Source organism: Rutilus rutilus, assembly GCF_951802725.1.
Source record: "Rutilus rutilus genome assembly, chromosome: 15".
Lineage (NCBI taxonomy): Eukaryota > Metazoa > Chordata > Actinopteri > Cypriniformes > Leuciscidae > Rutilus > Rutilus rutilus.
Window position 1 is genome coordinate 34,300,696 of NC_140220.1, and position 24,287 is coordinate 34,324,982.

A 24,287-nucleotide genomic window follows, 5' to 3' on the forward strand; every position below is an offset into this window, starting at 1 on the left:
CACACACAGAGAAGCAGCAAACCCTCCAAATGTGGTTGATTTCAACTAAAACAATGTTCTGTTGATTACTTTGTGATTTGGTGCTCAGTTATTGCCAATTATAACTGGCGCTCAATTATTAATAATGGTTCTAATAATTATCAATGTTAAAAACAGTCATGCTGCTTAATATATTTGTGGAAACTGTGATGGATTCTTTGATGATTACAAAGTTCAAAAGAAAAGCATTTATAATAGAAATATTTAGAAAAATTACAAATGTATTTACTGTCACTTTTGACTAATTGAATGTGTCCTTTCTGAATAAAAGTATTTCTTAAAATCTTACTTATCCCTAACTTTTGAATGGTAGTGTATCACGGTTTATAGAAAATATTAATCAGCAAAAACTGTTTTCAACTTTGATGATAATAACAAATGATTCTTGAGCACCAAATCAGCATATTATGATTTTGGAATGATCATGTGACACTGAAGACTGAAGTAATGTAATGATGTAATTGATGCTGAAATGTAATTGATTCAGTAATGATGCTGAAAATTCAGCTTTGCCGTCACAGGAATAAATTACATTTAAAAAGATATCAAAACAGCAAACAATTATTTAAAATTATAATGATATTTCACAATATTACTGTTTTTATTGTATTTTTCATCAAATTCGTCAGCATAAGAGACTTCTTTCAATATGTAATCGCCGTAGACATAATTGCAATAGTATTGCATTAATTGTGCAGTATATTAAGTGTTGATATTGATCACCTTGTTTTTGGCAGACTAATTTAGCAGTTGTGTTGAAATGATGACCTCATTACACCATCTAAACTGTGATCGTGTCCGGCTCTGGTTGGTTCATAATATGTACTCCAGATGTTGCCAGGGGATTTTAGGGTCATAACTCAAACTACCCTGTAAAAAAAACTCTTACCTTTTGCCCTGAGAGTAATGAGCGATACACTATATGTGTGTGCTTTGTGTGTCAAAACCATCATTCTTACACAAAGGTTTGTGTACAAATGTGCTTGGCCTGATTTATTATTATTTTTTTGTCACCGTTATAAACTAAACTTACCATTTCGGAGAACATTACGGCAAATTACACATAGCCGGGTCCTTGACTAGCTTAAATAAACCACCAGGACAAATGAGTTAATTCAGCAGCGCATGCTAAATGAGACAGATAATGAGCCGCAAAATGAAAGATACCATTTCTAAATATCTTTTGTCAGTTTAATCAAATATTTTTTTACATAAAACCCAAATTTTGAAGCAAACATCATTACATTTTAAAAAAGTGAGCGGGAGACTCCTGAGAGGTCTGACCTGTCCGAACTAAAGATGAAATGCCCATTTCATGCTAATTAAAGTCCCATCTATAGGTTTGATCTCCGTGACCTAACAGAATAGCACCTTTAACCCAGTGTGAGACACACTTATGAACACTCTGAAGCGGGGTGATATAGCGGGCTAGAGATGGCACAGGCCTTTCAGCGTTACACAAGCCTGAAGAGAAGGGCAGAGGTTAGGAAAGCGAGCGTAACAATTCAGGGCTGGTAGGGGGCGGCGCTATTGTTCAGACGTCCTGATCTCTCCGGCTCTGACAGTTATCTGTCTGTTTGATCACAGAGAAGAAGTTGGAGCTTCTCAGACAAATGTAGGACAGCCCTCAAAGGAAATCAGCTTAATGAACCTCAGTGAGGCGACTGAGTGCCATTAGTGTGTGTGTGTGTGTGTGTGTGTGTGTGTTGTGGAACACACTCAAGGGCAGTGATTTAGTGCTTCATAAGTTACTTCACTGTATTGATTCGTACTGGTATTGTAGTTGTAAACAGATTTTCTGAAAACCTTCCTTTTGCAATTGTTTTGTAGTCAGTCAATTATTCTGTCCTGATTGACTAGGTTTTATTTCTGTTTAGGGTCCAAGAGACCCCAGTGCTATATGTGTAAATAATAATAAAATTACCAATCATATTCCTTTTAAATTACTTTAATATGTTCTTCTGAACTAATGAAAACCCAGCGGACCGAATACATAATAAAAAATTATAATTATATATATATATATATATATATATATATATATATATATATATATATATATATATATTTTTTTTTTTTTTTTTATATATATATATATATATATTTATTTATATTTATATTAATATATATTTATATTTATATATGTATGTATATATGTATATATGTATATATGTATATATATATATATATATATATATATATTATTTTTTAATCAATTAATACAAAACATACATTATACAAATCAAATAAATTACATAAGAAAATGAATTGTATTTATTTAATTTTTGACACATTGTAATGGAGAACATATGGTTCTGTTGTTGTTGTTTTTAGGTAGGGTTCTGGGGTCAAACACATCACAGAGGTTAATATTTGAAATGTGAAATAAAATGTTAGCTAATTTTATCTTTGCATGTAAAAGTTAACAAAAAGTAATAAATAAATAAATAAATAAATAAATAAATAAATAAATAAATAAATAAATAAATAAATAAATAAATAAATAAATAAATAAATAAATAAATAAATAAGCAGATCATATACAGACCAGCAAATTGATGATTTTGCATCCAGTTCCATATGTGAAAAAAACTATTTCTACTTTACGATACTGGGTCATGGCAAACGAGGACGAGCTGCTGTTCTGGTGTCAGAGCGAGGAGAATATAGGCCATCACCAGCCTGTCAGTCCTTCTGACGGATCACAGCACAATCTAATCACAGACGCCTGTACCCTCACCGCACACATGGCACCAACACATTCGGCCAATTAAGAGAACCTCAAACAAATCCAGATTAGTTCAAGTGCCTTATTTTAAGGGATCTGTTTCTCTTCCTGACCCCCGTTCACACAGCATCAAAGATTCATTCTATTCTTTTACGGTGAACTCCAGGCTAGGTTGGTAATCATTCATTTGAGACAGAAGTCCAGGCCACAGAGGGCAATATAAGACCCAGCTGATAACATATACTAATTCAACTAATTAACCTTTCCTTCCTTTCTTATGATTTTTGTTAAATCAGATTAATGAATTAGCATACTTAATTTGAAGCGCACATCCCGTTTTCCCAGCTTAACAGCTGTTGAATGTTAAAACAGCATTGTTGAAAGTATAAATCAGCAGTTACAATCGAATCACAGCGACCTTTTTGGATTCAATTTGCATATTTCCCAGCAGTCAGCAACTCCTCTTATATGACGCTCAAGGTTAATTGTGTTGGAATCGCAGTCATGCAAATAATTACTCTGAATTGATGCAGAATGAAGACATTCAGGCAGTGCTGCTTGGTTGCTTTGAGTGAGATTCGGTATGTGTACTTGAGTGAAATGAGCCATATCTCAAATCTATGTAGCTGCTGATATAATTATAATAGATGATGAATGATTCTTACTTTTGTAAGTCATTCTGGGGGAAAATCATCTGCTTAATGCCTTAATTATTATTTCTTTCTTTCTTTTTTCTTAACATGCATGTTACGATCAAATATTCACATTTATCTTTTATCTCCCTTCCCCCAAATGAGTGTTGATTAGGTGTTAAACAGCACATTCACAGCTAATTGCAAAACCTGTAATTGTAGGCTTGTGAGGTTGTAAGGTAACACATGGTGCCATTCAAACTGTTGAGTGTGCACTTGGATGAGCACTCTGAAAGGCAGAAGGCCAAAATGTAATTTCATTGGAACATGATTTTTGCCCATGTTAAATAGCTGAAACTAAGAATTATTGAAAATCATTTTCTGTAATAAAGCAGAAAATTGACAAATTGCAAAAAAAATTAATAAAGCTAAAATTATAATTAAACTCTGCATTCATCTATATTTTACAGGAGAAAAAAGTAAAGTTTGTAAACAATGACACCTACTCCCTCCTCAAAATCAGCAATAGTGAAAATTATTCTTTCCTCAAACAGTAAAAGAGTTATTGCAGAAGAATATTATCTTTCAAGTAATTTTGGCCTCTTTTCCTGACGTCAACATGCAATGATTAATAAAGCACATCCTCAGAGTTACTTCCAGCAACATACAGTTTGTCGGGACATTGAAATAAAGAAGTATTTTTGAAAGCAATAGTGTGTAGACTGTTTGTGCTTTGTTTTTTACTGTTTTGTATTTTATCAACATACAGTAACAGTAATGTATGTAGTAATGAGATCAGAGACTCTCCCCTTGAGGTGAGATCACAAGTGGTCACAGAAAATACATTTGAGGCTCATTTCACTTCCAGGTCTAAATGGCGATCTGTCTGGGCTGACCTATTACTGTATGTTTGGATCACCTGAGATGATCTTAAAACCAAGTGTAAACAGGGCCATATATTATAGCGATACAATTGGGTATTTAGACTGAAATCCATGAGTTGCTGAATAAAGCACATTTTAAATAGGCTACAACTGCACTAGGCCCCAGTTGATGCAAGAAGACTTCGGAGCAGATGTCACTGAACTTACGAGGACTTCAGAGCAGGTGAATGCAAAAAGAAATCCAATCCCCTTTAAAAACACCTTTACGAAAACTCCCCTCAGAAACGGGACACCTCACCTCAAGTCTGTCATATCGAAGTCCAACACTCTCCCCGACTCACCATTTAAAACTTAAAACATCAAAGTCCCTCCTTAACAATGAGGCACAACAGCTTACCCTTCAAAAGAACAGCAGAAAGTTTTTTTTTTTTCTTGCCTTCGTCCCAAACAATGGCTTGTAAACGATAAAAGGGAAGGAAAAATAAAGGAAGGTTATGAGGAGATTCGCCCTTCACCTGCTGGGAGTAATACAATCACTTAACGACCACGACAGGCATTATAGGCCACGCTTTGGAGAAAGAAGACCACATGCTTTATGTCCGACAAAGACCTTAGATCCCGTCTAGAGTTGCACGGCCTTAAATGTACTTCCCCCCGCTCCACCCATCAGTAATAAGTGCCCTCAGTGCTTTCAGAAGACAACAACGGCAAGCATTGCTGTGATAACACACTTAAAGGGACAGTTCAAACTAAAATTAATTATCACTCATTACTAGTCATCATTTCCTCATCTTTGCGTTGTTGCAAACCTCAGACTTTCTTTATGGAAAACAAATACGTGAATATCCTGATCACTCTTTTCACTATAAGTGTATGTCAAGATCCAAAATGACTAAAAGATCATGATGGTTAGTTCATATGACTCATTATATTGCAAATCTTCTAAAGCCATTACATGAAAACTGGAAAAAACTGGAAAAAAGTGATTCAAACATTCATGAATGAATAATTATTTCTGATTCTGATCATTTCAGAGAATCATTTGAACCAGTTCATTTCTGTTTGTCATATATATCTATATCTATATCTATATCTATATCTATATCTATATCTATATCTATATCTATATCTATATCTATATCTGCACAAAAAATAAATAAATACATTATAAAAAAAAAGAAAAAAAAAGAAAATACTTTTGTGTTGCACTGATAAAAATAAAGTTTGGAATGACATGAGCATAAGAACATTTTCATTTCTGGATGAACCATTCCTTTATACAAAGTCTGAGAGAACGACAAAGAAGGTTTTAATGGAAGATAGAGTGTGAGGAGAGAAAATTGTGGAGTGGAGATAAAAGAGAGGGAAAGAGAGGGAAGGAGAGGGAAGAGGTTGTGGTGTCAGGGTTAGGTGTGCTTTACATTATCAAAGGCTCAGCTCATTTAACAAAAGTATGTGACACCCACAAATAAAAAGCATGCTCATGCACACACATGAATTGCGCAAACAACCCACTTTAATTCTATATTTGGCCTCTTGATTTAAAGGCACAATGGAGAGATTAAATGGAATTATGATGGGAAAATGTTGCAAACTTGATCTGCCAAGGTTCAATGTGTTAGGCCTATGTTTTTTAACCACTTACAGCCCAAGTTTTTCTGCACCACTTGCAACACAAAATGAACCTTGAATTGTTTCCAAACAGGTTTCTCAAACATGAACCCCGAATACCATCATCACACAGGTTGTCCCACCCCAAACTCTAGCCGTTGGTTGAGCTAATTTAGCTATGTTGGTCCACTTTCAGTTATGTACTTGTCTCTACATTAAAGTCAGGTAACTGAAATAGCGACAGATATTTTCTGCCATATTTCCATATACATCCGAGAGAAACAGATTATGGAAAAGGCTATGTTCATCAGTTGTTGACTGATGGAAGCAGATGTGGACCTGAACGGTGAACATGATTTCACCAAGTACCACATGTTCCTGGATCAACATCTTTGCTGATCCTGGAACAACTTTCCAATCAACCAATCAGATTTGAGGGACAAGTTTACAGTTTATGTCAAGTTTAGGCTTAGAACCAGCGTGAGGTGCTTCAACATCAGTGTTATTCACCTATCATTTCCCTCTGATTTTAGGGAAAAGTTATGGGTAGGGTTAGGTTTAGGGGTAGGGATAGGGTAAGGACTACATTTTGGGACAGGAATGTTATCCAGGATCAACAAAATATGTTGATCTAGGAACATGTCTTACTTGGCAAAATCACGGTGACCGAATGGGAACTACAGTTGATTGTCAAAAAGGGCCAGGGTATTACTTCATTACAGTACTTTTTTCAAGTATCTTTACTTTATCAGAGTATTTTTATTTTTACTTCATTACATTCCAAAGCATAATATAAAAAAATATATACTCCACTAGCCTACATTTCATAAAAACATGTTTAACGTTTCTTGTTATTTTTAATTAAAGAAATCCTTACCTGCTCCAAGATGTGATAGTGGTGTCTGATTCATGAACGACCTGATTTTTCTTTTTTTTTTGTTAAATTGTTTTGCAAATTGTACTCGACGATGAAATGGACTGATACGATTACATCTGCTTTCGAGACAATAACTCACTGATTCAAATGATCCAGTAAGAGCGAGTCTTCAGTTAATAATTCCCTGAATCTGACTCAAAATGAGCCAAGAACGGAGGTCCTCGCAACACAAGTGCACACGCGACTGATGCCGCGAAAAGTAAGTTACTAAAGCAGAATTTTAGAACTTATTATTGTAAATGAAAATCATATTACGGTCATGACTGTCAGTTGTTTGTGAACCAAATCTGCTGTAAAAGGGCGAGCTGTTTAAGCCCATTGTATGAAATGACTGAATGTGGACATGAAAATTTTTGTGTATTATTGTCTAAACGGGGAAGGTTTTATGAAACTCTCCTACATTCAAGTGTTGATAAAAAAGAATGCAAAAAGCTAGAATAAAAGGCTCCGTTCTTCCTTTTGATATATTGCAAGTTTAGATATTCATACAACAAAATATTCTAGGGGCCATGAAAACTTTGTGAAAATGATACAAAATGCAAAAATGCAACTTTAAAAAACACATTGTAGCCTCACTGGTGGGTAAAGAGTGTGAATAAAAGCGAGATAAATGTTTTTGATAAAAGCGTTTTAATAACTAAAACCATATTGACAATAATGATAATACTTCATATTCCAGCCACTGAACTTCTCTCAAGCTCAAGCGGAACACATCCAATCATGTGATCTGGTGACTGTGGAGGCTATTTGAGTATAGTGAACTCAGTGTCATGTTCAAGAAACCAGAAATGATTTGAGCTTTGTGACATGGTGTGTTATCCTGCTGGAAGATCAGAAGATGGGTACACTGTGGTCATAAAGGGATGGACATGGTCAGCAACAATACTCATGTAGCGTTTAAACAATGCTCAGTTGATAATAAGGGGCCCAAAGTGTGCCAAGAAAGTGTCCCCCAGACCATTACACCACCACCACCAGCCTGAACCGTTGGATGGATTCTTACCCTACCATCTGAATGTCGCAGCAGAAATCGAGACTCATCAGATCAGGCAAAGTTTTTTCAAAGGAGTGGCGCTGGTGTGTTCTTCTGCTGCTGTAGCCCATCTTCAAGGTTCGACGTGTTGCGCGTTCATCAGAGATGCTCTTCTGCATAACTCAGCTGTGAGTGGCTATTTGAGTTAACGTCGCCTTTCTATCAGCTCGAGCCAGTCTGGCCATTCTCCTCTGACCTCTGGCATCAACAAGGCATTTTTACCCACAGAACTGCCGCTCACTGGATATTTGTTCTTTTTAGGACCATTCTCTGTTGTGCGTGAAAAACCAAGAAGATGGCACGAAATGATGACTGGCACCAACAACCATGCCACATTCAAAGTCACTTAAATCACCTTTCTTCCCCATTCTGATGCTCAGTTTGAACTTCAGCAGATTGTCTTGACTATGTCTACATGTCTAAATGCATTGAGTTGCTGCCATGTGATTGGCTGATTACATACTTGCATTAATGAGCATTTGAACAGGTGTACCTAATAAAGTGGGCGATGACGAGTGTGTGTTTATTTATATATATATATATATATATATATATATATATATATATATATATATATATATATATATATATATATATATATATATATATATATGTACACAGCATCTCAGAAAAAAAGGTACAAAAGCTGTCACTGTGGCGGTACCTTTACAAAAGGTACGCCTTTGTACCTAAAGAGTGCATATAAGTCCCTCAAAGGTACATATTGGTACCAAACGTGTACATATTAGTACCTAAATGGTACATATTAGAACCCTTTTGAAGGGTACTGTCCCAGTGACAGCTTTTGTACCTTTTTTTCTTAGAGTGTGTATGTATATATATATATATATATATATATATATATATATTACTCCTCATTGCTACTCTACCCCATATTTCTGATCTGTCATCTACCTTAACCTCTGACCCACGCTTGAGGGGAAAATCACCTTTAGCCATGGCTAACACAAGCCAGCGCTACCGCCGGCCCTGAGAGGAGCCCCCAGCAGCCTAGCGTGGTGGAATAGCAGCATTAACTCTACTCTTTGTCTGCAGAATAGCTCCATTGTGAGAGCCCCCTATGAGCATGCTGACTAAGGCTACAGAATGAGTCCTCTTCTAAGCCTGACCAGGGGGGCAGGAGAGGGACGGGGGTCCAGCTTAACTCTCCACGCCCCCTTCCCCTCCCTCCTGGAGAGTTCTAGGAAATTCCTGATTCAATATAACTTTCTAAATACCTCCTCTTCATCTCTCCCTCCCTCTATATGTCCAATCCTCTCATTCATGCAGTCACTCATTCATCCAGCTTTCCATCCACTCATTCATTCACACGCCCTATGGATTTTTTTTTTTTGTAATGTTGGTACAATGACATATAAGAGCAAACATGGAAAAGAAAACGAGTAATCGTTTAAAGTCTGGTGTAGAACGTGTGAAGTTCACTTTTAAATTGAAATGCCATGTGGCGTAAGCAGAAAGTAATCACACATTTCCTAGATTAGATGGGAATGTAAATCAATACATTTTAAAATATACTTATGGTCAAAAGCAAATATTACAAACATGATAAATGATAAATTAATAATTAATATAATATAATTAATATAATTTTTTTTTTTTTTTTTGGGAGTCTAAGCACACAACATTTTATCCCTGGCTCATGGCATGGCGATATACGTATACCATGAGGTACAATGAACATGCAAAGAATATGCAGATTTATATTTATGTAAATAGTGTTTTATGTGCAAAAAAAAAAAATCCTATATTATTATTATTTTTTTCCCTTCAATCTGATTTTTGATAAACAAAACGATTTTTAATTAATAAATTAAAAACATGCCCATTGAGGAGATGCATTCGATTGTTACTGTATTTTAATGTATTTTTTTAGTAGCACAAAAAAAATGTGTAGGACCTAACCTATATGAGTCTGTACTGGAGTATACTATGCATGTGTTTGTGTTGATCAGAAAGCAACATCTGCTCACATTATTCTAGAGTGAACTGAGGAGTGTTTCTGTTGGTCTTTTGAGGCATTCAATAGCCATAGGTACTCTTTGATGCCAAAGATTGTCTCCATGAATACAAAGACATTCATTTGCCTAACGTGCATTTAATTGGCCTAAGTTACTGTTCAACTTCTTCCCAAAATGCCCCGTTAATTCATCTCAATCACACAACAGTCACAGGTCACATAGTGCTTATTGTAGGCCGCTCGCTTTAGCAACGACTCGGCTACATTTGCATCCGAACTCAAAAGGCCAGCAGTTCAATCCCATAATAGTCAAAGAAATGAGAGTTACAATGTAGCCAAAACGGCTGTTGTGTAAATCTAAATCACCCCCTTCACTCTCTTTGTCTCTTTGATTAGAGTATGGAGATTAATTCATCCTCTTATGCTGGTCAGTTTCTTTAAATACCAAAATTAAACAGCGCATTCGCAGAGGCATCAGATGCATGTCTTGAATCCAAATGTACATGCATGTTGTTCCTCTCTTTGCTGTGGATAAAAGCCACTGCTAAATGAATAAATGTAAATGTGCGCGAGGCCTTTTATTTGGAAACCCATTCAAAGGGTTCTCGCGCTGGAGCTTTGGATACATGATTCAGTTTGGTTTAACTCTAATTACATGCCTCTGAAAGGCTGTCTTCTCTGATCTTGAATACCACCGTGAACTGAATCTCTCCAAAAGACCCAACCGAAACACTTTTCAGCAAACGCTTCAATTTCACAGCCTTATTGTTCGAGTCGTAGCACATTTGTGAAAACATTAAGGCTGTCTAAAGGGAAAAATGATTTGTGGCTCATGATTAAAACCACTTGAGATCAATGACATGGTTTATTACGTTGATCTGTAGCAGCACCTCCGAACGGCTTGAGTGTGGATCATACACAGTAACTAATCCCAGACTCACACACAGTCATCGCGGTTCACACAGAGTCGAGCCATAAAACCACACTTCCGCTCACTAACCCTGAATCACTCCCTCTCTTTGCCGACACGTACCTGTTGATGACCGTGCGATGCGGTTCAGGCGCAAGAAGCTGGAAAAGAGCCTATGAAACACGAATTGGATGAGGCTTGTGTCTATAACTTGAGATTTACTGAGACAAAGTGCTCTTGTTTAAATCGCCGGCTTTTTTGCAACCGGGGCGCAGCGGCAGAATTGGAGGCATGTGTTGGTGCAGCGACGGGGCGGGTTTATGGTCTCTGCTAGTGTTTGATGTGCTATAATGAGGAAGTGAGTGACTTCCTGTGGTTAACGGGAGCGAGGGAGATGGATGACGGGGGAGGCCATAAATGAAAAGCAGCAGTAGCGCAGTTAACAGAGGCCGGGGTGTGCGGGTTAAACGTTTTTCAAATGTTTTAACTGCGTTCTCTTCGACACGACGGGGGGCGAGGATATGTCAGGGTCAAGAGGTGACAGGCGAGATGTGTGCAGTCCTACATGTCATTATTTCCTGGAAGATAGGGTGCACTTGGTGTAATTATGTGAGCCCAGATCCAGATGGTTGGAAACTTTTGGAGTCCATTTAACTTTTACTGTCATCGTAAGCTTTGTGTTGAGTTCACGGTCTTCTGCTCTTTTCGGGGAGATGTCAAAGACGGCGGCTTTCACACATAAGAGATAAAGCTTGAGCTTATAAGTTCAAAGACAGATATGAAGATTAAATGCATGTACATAAATGGTCCAAACAAGTACTCACTAACTTCCTGCCCCTGACATTTTCAAAAAATGCACTGTCTCTCTTTACATTCCATTGGTTGTCGTCAAGACAACCCAATTACCCTGTTCCTTTCCAGAACACCATTTGCTATTGTATATGTCATTTCACCTTTGACCTCTGTGGTGGGAGCTGTGACCTTTCAACAGGCCCACACAGAGTCCACATCCACACAACTCCTGCAGAATTTTTTACAGATCTTTTCCCAAAATCATAGCAGAATATACAACAAAAATCCTACCTGGGCCTGTCTTTCACCAACTCAAGAAGAATGATTTCTCTGAGCACTTTAACTGGGTCTCATTGCACATTTTCTCAAGAGATCTCATTTCAGTTCACTTGCAATTTGATTTCATTCAGATTCATTTGGGTGCATTTCAGTTACAATGTCCAATTTGTATAGATCAAAATCAAACAGGAATTTAAAGAGGGATTCATCAGATTCGATTACTAACTCCTGAACTCCTGACCCAAAATAGTAATTTGTTCATGAATCAGAATACACTGGTTATGACTCTATGGCTGTAGATTCAGCAGTGGCTGCAAAAAAAACAAACAATATTAAGAATAAAGATCATTCAAATGAAGATTGTAATTAATCAGAAAGCCTATTTTTACCCAGGTTTAAAATAACCAAAATCACAATTTCTTATCTAATGAAATTAGCGAGAGTGAAAATCTGCAATCACATTGAACCATTGCTGATTCTCATTACTTATCAAGCCACACCATGAGATAACCTCATTCATACTCTTCAATCAGTCCCATTGTCCTCACTGGGTTTTACCTTCTACAACAGTGAAGTGAAGTGGAATGCAGCAGTGAGACGTCATAAATCTCTTCAGGATGATAACAATGTGTTTTAAGAGTCATAAAGTGGCCTTAAGTATCTCCAGCACCACTGAGGATTAGCCTGTAAGCATCAGATCCCCTGAGGCCCGACTCATTCATATGCAATGAGCGAAGACCCCTTACTGAACACACACACAGTGCTGAAGGGCCCAGCAAGAGGCTATGAACCCTTGAGCATTCTTGGGCTGGTCAACCGTGCAGCCAGCCAATCAATCAACCAATTACTAATCAATCAATAAATCACATGTGTGTTTTTATGCAGTGTGTCGAGGAAACAGCCATGAATTAAACGTGTCATGGTGCTAGTGGGACATGATGCGATAAATAGCGACAAATGCACACACTACGGGCTACGACAGAGAGCTGTGGGAACTAACGGGAAAGAGAAAGTGCTATTTACACTGAGCACAAAAGTAAGATTAACTCTTGCCATAGATTTACTCTTTGTTTATGTTTGTGTGCACTCTCTTTGTTTACACACTGATTTGATTAGTGACCCTACAGATTCAACACGACTTATCCCTCCTCTGGGATTTCTGCATGCTCAGAGTCAGTAATGATGTCACTGGAATGTGCAGAGCATTGACCAAACATTACGAAATAACAGCAGATAACATTCTTCAAAAGCCATCTTATCATGCAACATGGGAATTGGCTGGGAATAATGCAGAAGCCAACAGACTGTTTTGCTTTGAGTAAGAGAGGGCCGTATCTTGTTATGCTTGCCACTGATTCAGCTGACGCTGAAATTCCAGACACCCTCCCGCTGGGTCACAGAACTTAGGTTTTCCATGCTTTAATACCACACACATGGACACGTTGATATTTACAGAGATTTATAGAGATTCGGTAAGGAAGAAGAGCAGAATACAGTGTGATAATCAGTGTTGAAGCTACTCTTTAACTGTAGTTCACCAGCTTTAACCTACTCATTTTAAGCAGTTAAAGTTAAATTCCCCCTTTCTCCTTACAGTGAACCAAAGACATACCCTGGTAATCCAGAGTTCTCACGAGAGCACAAGTTGAATTTGCTCAGCGAGTTACTCAGGTGTCGAATAATGTTGCTCATTAAATATGCCCCTCGATCTGAGCTGCACCAATCACATTGGGTTATCTGATATAGGCGGGCCAGAGGCGAGATGACGACAGCGCTGTGACGTCCAAGTCATTAGTAAACATTGCAAGATGGCTATGGTTGAAACGGCTTTGGCCGCTACGATGATCGAGTTAGACTTGGCTTTTTATCTAAAACAGGAACAGAAGACGCCGCTCGAATCGTTCCTTTGCAAGAAGGACGTTTTTGCTGTTTTGCCGACCGGATACGGTAAGAGTCTAATCTACCAGTTAGCTCCGCTGGTAGCTAAGCGCATGGGGTTTATTGTTGTGATTGGTCGTAGTGTTATCCAATTGCGTGCCGTGAGATTTTCAAATGCACGCTTGGTGCCGCCCCTCGAGCTGGCCGATTTTCATTAGTCGACGCCAGACCATTAATCTTTTAGGTTTAGGTCTGGATTTCCAGGCTAACAAAGACAGTCTTAAAAACATGATTTGAAACCGCAGGTGTTTCTGACGTCACAAACTACCTTGTAACCAATCACGTAAGCGTGATCGTCAACGAGTGGATCTCTGAGCTGGTGTGAGTGAGTGGAGGCGGGGTTAATTTGCCTATTCATAGAACCACGTTTCTGTCAGGACCACTATCGTCAAAAAACGATTGACAATTAGCATACAGTTTGGATTGGCTGTATGGTTCTGTTCTGGGCAGCCTAGCATGGATAAGACCAGGGAGAGCAGCAATAACCCCCCTTAGGGTAAACAGAACAGAACCAACACGAATGTATTGCAGATATCATTACTTCAAAATTTTAATGTACAACATAATTCGAGAATTTAGTCTGATTCAAAGGGGAATCAGAATGCCAAATCCTGACTGGACGAGAGGAGCTGGGGATGGAGGAGGGTAATTAGCTCTTGAGAAACGCGATTGCTGTTGATAATACAATTGTGGATAAAATGATTGATTAAAGGGGGACTTTTAATAACAATCAAGCTTTTTTATGTTAGCTACACAACAAACTACACTAATAGCAAAAAATAATTTAAAAGGCAATATTTTCAAATGTAAATATACAAATTTTATGCTTTATTTTCATATTTTTCTAGTCCAGTTAAGTCAAGTAAATAGATAGATAGCCTAAATAAATGATAAAGAATTAAGCAATGGATAAAATAAAACAAAGATACAAAAGGGTTTTGAATGAATGTCATATCAAAGGTACATTTACACTAAATACAACAACAACAAAATAATAAACCATAATTTAACCATAAGTTACTCAGTTGAGCAATAAACAGCAGTATTCAACTAAATTAACCATTTTAAATTGCGAATCATGAATCATTTTATGACGAACCAATTCACTAAAATGAATCACTTTTTTTGCAAAAGGGAGAGATCAGTTAAAGGGGCATTCTGTCCCCATTTACTCAAACCTTTTTGACTTTTTTTCTTCTGTGTTAAACACAAAAAGGAGATATTTTGAGATATTTTAACCAAAGAGTTCTCAGAAAACTCTTCTTCCACATTCCACAGAAGTACAAAAGTTAGTAAAGGATTTTTTGGGTGAACTCTCCCGTTAACAGCAATGTAGCTCTCTGATACACCTCTACTGGTCAACCTGTGCAAAAGGCCACTTTCCTGATTAATACATGTACAGGTGTTGTGTTTAGAGTTTAATATATTCAACTCAGTTTGTTGCCACAAAGTTAAGCGAACGGCTTTCACGACTCCCCACATGATCAGACGTTGACACTTGACACCGTGAATGCCGGCCACTCCAAGTCTTTTAAAAAGAGTATCAAAAAACAGCCCATCACATCCCTTTCTTTCTTCTGTCCTTTCATTCTCCCACATAGCAACTTTTTTCCCCCTGTATCTCTCTCTCCCCGTCTGATAGCTTGTTCTCTCCCCCTCTCTGGACTCTGTGCTGTGGGTCCTCCTGACAAAAGGAATTGTAAGGATGAGCCTAACCGGTATTGGCCCACACAATGGGCCCGAAGAATGCGGAGAGGGACAAAGGGTAGCCATTGGCTGTGTTAGCCCTGGGGTGACAGATCCGAATGGACGGATGAACACGGGGGCTGCGCTCAGGTCTGCGATGGACCGGCCAACCCCCCGCCAGGCCTGCCCGAAAAGCACCGCGGTCAGGGCCCGCAAACAATCGACCAGCGCTAACTAGCCGCCCCGCTTGGCTCTCCCCCACTCGTGGTGATTGATATGGGAAACGCAGAGCGCACTGTCCCGTTATTGTGCTTTCAGCCTGCAATTATCACCCTCGCCTCATGCAAATATCAGAGATTAGGTCGCTAGCATTTAACACTGATTTCGTATACATAACAGGTTTAGATGGGCCTTCAAATACCCCGGTTATGCCCAGTGCCCAGCGAGACCATCTGAAACGAATGCAAGAGACTAATGAAAGCGCTCCACTGACATAAGTATAGAGGCATAGAGATGAATTCATATGTGTTGCTGTGAGAGTGTATGGCTTCACTCATGGGATGATAAATTAAAAGAGAGGTGTGGATTTGCATGGTGGTCAGACATGTGATGTGTGTGAACATTTTTCGGGCAGCACATGTGCTGTTCTTCAGGGTTTCAGCGTACAAAGCCAAAACACCATTAAATCAGATTTCATCCATCAAATGCATCAATGTACCGCATATGAACGTAACTCAGCGGCAGCGGTTGTGGTTCTCAACCAGGGGCCCACAAGATGACTTTACATTATTTCAAATAAGACAAAACAAGCATTAATATGCTATATCTTTCTATATTTCTATATCTGGACAAGACAAGACATATTGTTATGCCAAACTCGAAAATATTTTAATGGGTAGGAATTGAGTATTAATTATTTTTGAAACTCCTTATCCTTAATACTTGTGCAGTAAATCACAAGCAACTGGAAAAGTCGTTGGGTCTTTGAATATTGTTGTGTTCATAACTGTCATAACTTCGTAACACTGACAAAGATATTGAACTGAACTGAAACAACACTGAATTAAACTTATGACACAATTTAATAATGACACTATTGTCATCTTTACTGTCATCTTTGTTTCATAATGATTCCTTTTACAACATTATCAGTTATTTTCCTGTTTATTAAAGTGAAGCTGCTTTGGATCTGTTTTGTACAGTAAAGTGCAATATAAATAAAATGTGAAAATAGAAATAAATGAGGTCAAAATGGTTGAGAACCACTGCTCTATAGCCATATACATCTATTTATAAATCAGTTTCTATTTAAGCTTCATCGCACCTTCACAGACTGCTGACCTGCAAATACCACACATATAAAAAAAAAAAAAAGGTGTCAACAGGTTCACGCTCATACGGATCCATCTGCTTCCTACCAGAACATGTAAAAATACTCTACATGCACATGGATGAACATCTTATAAAGAGCATTTTTACAGTAGCAAAGCTGGGAGACAAATCCAACGGGCATCATAGCTATCCAGAGAGCAAATCCAAATACCTCCAGTTACATCATTTCAGAGGAAGCATCTGCAGATGGACTTTTGTTCCAGTGTCTCTGTTGTTTCCTTTAGCTGTGCTGAAACAGGGCACAAGTCCAAATACACAGAACTCTCCCAAACAGCACCTGGAAATGACATTCACTGCACTACAGTCTTGCATTTCAGTGAAAAAAGGTATTTGAATGCTTATACAAAAGAACAATGGTGAGGCAGATTACATTAAACGCACAGTCCGTTTGTTTGATATACCTGCAATTTGATCCCAACATCTTACGGACCGCATCACTAAAAGGATGTGCACGGTTTAATGCACACTGAGACCACATAACGTGCTTTTATTGCACACTTAAGGCATTGTCTACATGGATGGATGACCGACTTTTGAAAAGAGGAGGTAAAGTTCTTGTATATAGACCACCATTTGCCTTATACTATATCAAAAAGCAACCATACCACTATATTTGTATGTTTGTGTAAAAATATTATCCATTAATGCAAAGTCATATAAAAATCTGTAATTCATAGCAATATTGTGTCAAAATAAATAAATAGGCATCATTGCAATATCTGTACTGTTGCAATTAGGCCTATTATTATTCATATCACATACCAATATGTCATCATTATTTTTATATTTGATATTTATATTGACTTTGTTCAAATGAAAACAAATATTAATATTATGCAAGTCTAATTAGTCTCTCATTCTTACCAAGGCTGCATTTATGTGCTCAAATACAGTAACAATTATATTCACATATAATATTTTATCAATATTATATAATAATATATTAATAATATACTGTAAAATATGCAATAGCATTTAAAAAACAAATTTGGGACATTTTGTAAAATCCAATAAAATCTTGAACCTTTATTTAACTGACAAATGTACAAAGAAAATATTTCCAAAGTTTTCACTGAGCTTTTGTAAATATGAATTTTTTTTTTATTTGATGCCTACAACACACTCCAAAAACAGTTGGAACAGAGGCACGCTGACCACTGTGTCACATCACCTTTTCTTTTAATTACTCTTTTTAATCATTTGAGAATTGAGGATCCTAATTGTTGCTAGCCTGACGTCGTCATACTCAGATTCTAGTCAGAATATGAGTCTGATATGGAAATAAGGAAACTGCCTCTGCACTCAATTGGATAGACCTACAACCAATCAGAGCAACGGAGTAAGTGACGTATGTTCTTCATTCATCTTTCCGATCGACAAATGCCTTGATCGCGGTTCTCTTTTCCTCTTTTCAAATGAATGCGCTGTCGAAATCTTCTATAACAGACGCGATGGCGGAATCTACACATGATGTTTCATAAACAAAGTTCGAGAGGAGCACGTTCAAATAATCAATCCAATCAACTTGTCATCAAAGAATTACCAGGTACCCTATCAGCATGAGAGGAAGCATATATATTCACTCTGTCAACTCACCTAACATTCCTTGACAGTTTTCAGCATCCCTCCACTCACTCTTGGCTTGTTCTTCCACAGCCAGGAATACGGGGGGGGGAGTACCGAGACCGGAGCCTCCCCTCGGACAGCACGCCAAATATGCATTTATTCTATCTGACTTATTTGTAAGTGTGAACTCGTGAAATCTCAATTCTCCAGCGGCAGTCATCTTTGTTGTAAACAAATTCAACCCAAACGCTCGTTGGTGACGTGGATGATTAGGCCTACGTTACTGTTGATCATCTGTCCATCGTTGTATAAATTGATTATAAATTTGATTGGTCCGAACAGCTTTGGTTCGGGCATAATAGCTCCACAACGGATCAAGTCCAGACCGAACTTCCCGACCTAAAAATGTTGTGCGGGGCTAAGTTCGGCTGGCATCCAAATCTCGCCTGATACAAGACAGCTGCTCAACAATCAGTGTCGTCGTTGTATGAAGGGCAATACATTTTCAATAAGAGACCGATCTGGACTGCAGGCAGGCAGTCAGGCACATCCACTTTATGGTGTAGAGTGTCTAAACCACTCTGTTGTAGCACGTGCAGAATGAGGCCTGGCATTGTCTTGGAAAGATGTCATTTTGATGGCAGTTTATGTCTCTTTACAATCCCAACGCCTCCACGTCAATGGCACCTTCACACATATGCAAGACACCCATGCCGTTTGCACTGATGCACCCACATACCATGACAGATGTTTGCTTTTGCACCTGTCGCTGATGAAAGTCTTAATCGTCCCTTTCATCTTTGGGACTGAGAACTTGAGGTCCGGTTTGTCCAAAAACAAGCTTAAACATGGACTCATCTGAACATTTCCACTGTCTTCTAGACCATCTGAGATGAGCTCGGATGGGCATCTCTGCATTGAACAGATGTACAGCTTTCTCCTTGCGAAACAGAGATTTGAGTTGCATTTCTTGATTCAGCGTCAGACCGTGTTAAGTGAAAAGTTTTCCAAAGTGCTCTTGAGCACATGTGGCTGTATTTAACACAATAGCATGATGGTTTCTCATGCAGTGCCGTCTGAGGGCTCAAAGGTCAAGTACAGACAGAGATTTATCTGGATTCCCTGAATCTTTTCACAATATCATGTACTATGTATGGTAGATGGTGAAAGACATAAATTCTTTGCAATCTTGCATTGAGAAATGTGATTTTTTTAAATTGTTTGGCAATTCTCTCATGAAATTTGGCACAAAGTGGTGAGCCATGACCCATCTTTGCTTGCAAAGACAGAGAAGCTCCTTTTACAACCAATCACAATACCCTCACCCTTTACCAATTCACCTGCACCTGTTTCAAAAGAGTTTAACTTGGATATTCTAAAATCTTTTCACTTATTTTGCCTTGTCTCGTGTAGCCAGACCTTCAGACTGACGACAGAAGGTCTGGATTCTATCGCAGCTTTCATTGGTCAAAGACCGCCCAAGAGGACGTTCGTCTGATATAACGTAACCAATCACAGTTCGTTTTGTTCCACGACATGTTTAGGTGCGTGAAAATGTAAAGTCGCTGTCCCTGCAATAACAGACCGGCGTGCATCTATAAATGATTCATTCAAGAAAGTTGTGCAAGTTTACTGCAACAATGGAGCTGCGAATTTCACATACTTTTGAAAATCCAGCATTTAGTTGATCCTGGTAAGCGCTCATTGTCACAGTTGTGAACATGACGGCGTTCTTCTTCCACGAGTGGGTTTGGCGTCACAGCATTTGTTTCCAGGCGGACTGTTAAAGAACGCAACACACACGTCTCCTGGACATCCTGTAGAATTCAACCAATCAGATGACGTCTTCGAGACTCCTGAAGTGTTTCCAGATAAGTGTGCCATATATGCATCAGACGATCCATGGGCGTGACACACGTCTGATGCTCAGACTACCTCTGTCACAACTTTTTTGTAGTGTGTTGCAGCCATCAAAAAAAAATATATATATATTATAATATTTACAAAATACAATTATGTTGGTCAGTGAAAACATTGGAAAACTTTTCTTTGTACTTTAATCAGTAAAAAAAAAAAAAAAAAAATTCAAGAGAATTAACAAATCACAAATTGTGGATTTTATTGCATTTGACAAAATGTCCCAACTTTTCTGGAAATGGGGTTTGTATATTATTATATATGATAAACAATATTATTATAAGTTTGAAAACAGTGCTGCTTAAAATTTGTGTGGAAACCACTTTTTTTTTCACGATTCTTTAATAAAAAGAAAGTTCAAAAGAACAGAATATATAAAATTTGAAATCAAATCAAAATCTTTTGTAACATAATAAATATTTTTTCTGTCATGTTCAATGTAATATGCCCTTGCTGAATAGAAGTATTAATTAACATCAGTATTAATAAAAAAAAAAAGTATTTTATTAATATTAATAAAAAAATCTTAATGACCACAAACTTTTAATCAATTAAAAAGGTTCAATGTTCTATATGGATTAATTAATTAAAACTACGCCGATAGCCTCGTGGTTAGCATGCCGACATTATAACCCAACTGTTCCGAGTTCGTTTCCCAGCTCGAGGTCCTTGGCCGATCCTCTCTTTACCCCATGCGTTCCTGTCAAAATCATACTGTCCTATCCAAGAAAAGACACAAAAAGGCCTAAAACATAAGTAAAAAAATAAAATAAAAACTACAGTAAATCCATACAATGATCCCATGATGGGAACCCCTAAAAGGTCCTATATTTGAAGGGCCTGACAGAACCCTTTAAGATTCTATTTAGAACCTTTTCTTCTAAGAGTGTAGTTTATATAAAAATAATATTACTTTTAATAATGATAAAAGTGCTGCATTAGTCATAACATAGTAACATGCTCAAGGGAGGCACTCGAATGCTATTCTGTAAAAAAAAAAAAAAAATGCAATTTTGTCACATTTCAATGCTTTTCACATTCAGCATTTTGGAGGATCCCACCTGGAGAACTTGCCTTAGAGTGCACACACACCTTCACTGAAGCAAGCACTAAAGGAAATGCTTGGCTCTTTGTTTGTCCTGCAGGTTATGAGAGATAGTGAATGTGGAGACGGAGTCGTTCGCTCATAAAGAGCTCCCACATTGTTCTTAACGGCGAGGCAGGTGGGGGTGAAATCTCAGTGAGGTCCACGCTTATTCTCCCCCTGCACAGCAAAACAGAAGGACGGTCATATATTTTTCTCTTGGACACTTTTACAGCCTTTGTTATGAGCGAGGACCAGCTTGTTCTCACAATGAACACATACTAATGTCATATGTTAGAGCACATGAGCGATCTGTTAAGACAGCATGTACAGTATGGTGCATAAAACTGTGTGTGTTTATAGACATGCATGCAAAAACATGCGGATACAACCGCATCCATATCACGGCAGATAAAGATGATTAGATGAAAATGTATACTGCAATTTTTAATTTTCATACAATTTAATCAATTAGGCATGTTGATCTATATATTCTCATGTGCATCCTCCTCCTAATCATAATTTCTCAATCTGATGATGCTGCGAAATGTTCATTGATACTTTCATATGGTAACAGGTCTTATCTAACAGGTCTATCCAATGTCTTGAAGCAAAACCAGCACTGCATTTAAAAGGGAAATACCAAGACAGCGGGGCCAGACGATATCAGCCTAGAGCGCAGCGAGTGAATGTGTGGGATAACCGTATTAGGGAGATTTGATACCACTGTGGTTTGTAATCCTTTTGAAGTGAGATCCTTTTTCCAGCAGCGGTCGAAACACAATCCTCAGTTACAGACCCTGGAAGTGATGGTCTTTTTTACACTTATTCAGGGAAATTTCAGAATGCTATTCAGAATGAGGCATAAAAAACCCCTGAGAAGTAGAGCTCAACTTCAACAAAGTGGGAAAAAAAAGAGGATGTGCTGCTGTTATATAGGAAATTAATGGATCGGAATGATCAAAGCACTGTAATGTAGATCGGAATAATACAGTTGTTGATTTGATTTGATTTAATTTAATTTATAGTTGTAGTGTTTTATATTTCCGATGTATCCTATGTTTACAACACTGAAAAGCATTTTGTGGAAACACATGAAAACTAACCTTTGTTGAGTCAAACTGAGTTGAACTGAATGGAATTATATAGAATTTAAATAAAATTCAAGACAAATAGTTTAAATTGTAGAAGGAAATATGGTCATGTAAAACCCCAACTAACAATCACACAAAAAATAAATAAATAATATGGATGGATGGATGGATGGATGGATGGATGGATGGATGGATGGATGGATGGAATAAAAACTGACTTTAAATTGAATTGAATAAAATGTAATTTAATTTGACTCACCAGTACAACAACATGAATGTTGTAGAGAGACAAATAAGGAATATAAAACAACAAATAACAACAATAACTTCGTACTGAGCATAGGATACAGATTAGATCATGTATAGAACATGAACTGTATATTTTTCCCATAAAACTACAGCATAATTAAACCGAGGACAAACACTCTGCCTACTTCAATTAGCACACATGGGCCTCACCTTACATGCAACCTAACCTCAGTGCCTACATTTGAGTGTGTGTGTGTGTGTGTGTGTGTGAGAGAGAGTGCATGGAGGGGGCCTACTTTGGTTGAGGTGCACATGAGATTCACAAAGCCCTCAACACATCAAGTAAAAGAAAAGGGCCACCAATGCAGGAATTGGGGACCATGGGAGTTTTTGTGGGACTTTCGAAATCACCCCAACCCACCCCGTTCTTCTTCAAAGTGCACACCGGCAGCTGAGGGGCGTGGCCCATTGAGAGAGGGCTGGATTTAGGCCTTTGTCCCTCTGGCTTCAGGGGCAAGTGACATCTTGAACGCTTCAAGAAGATTAAATAGCAAAGCCCAGTCGGAAACAGAGAGAGAGAGAGAGAGAGAGAGAGAGAGAGAGAGAGAGAGCAAGGGATAGAGAATAAAGAGGAGAGAGGGAGAGAGAGGAATGGTGAGGGTGGGACCCAAGGGTTTGTAAATGTCCGTTGGGGAAATGGAGAATTGGAGAAATGGATTCAGAGAGGAAAAGGGGAATGTTGAGGAGAAAAGAGGATAATGAGAAGAGGAGAGGAAAAGAGTGGCCTCAATGAATAGGATTAGACTGGTCTCACCGTAAGGAGAGAGAGATGGAGAGAAGGAATGTAGGAAGAACACGCAGAGGATGGAGGACTGTGTGTGTTCATCTCATACACTTCACATCACATTTACAATGCATGATGGGAGGTACTTGACACAACGGTCTACACCATACTAAGTCTTTAATAACGGCAAGAGTTTTTTTTAAATACCCTGCGAGAAACAGCTGCTAATTAAACAATTAAGAAAGAGATTTCTGAAATGTGCAGTCAAAGTTACTACTAATGGTGGTCGTGGTACAATACTGGACATGATATGATGATTTATCTCATTAGACTGATTAATCAGCATATCATACAATTATTGTCATTATTTTGACAGCCATATAGTAAAAAAAATAAATAAATTTGAATAATTAAAACACCATGTGAAATACCTACAAACACAGTTAAGAATAACTTTTTTTATAAAAAAAAAAAAAGAAAAAGCTTATTTTTAAATGAACCTCATATTATATGTAAAAAATAAAAATAAATATAGGCCTATAAATAAAATTAAAATAAGATTTTTTTTGAAGAAGAAGAAGAAGAAAATGAATATATTTATTCAACACGGATGCATGAAATTGCCATGACAGGAATAAATGAAACTTTAAAATATATTAAAATAGAAAATGGTTCATATAAATTGTACGAATATTTCACTATTATTGTATTTACTGTAGTTTTGATCAAACAAATGCAGTCTTCAAAACATAGA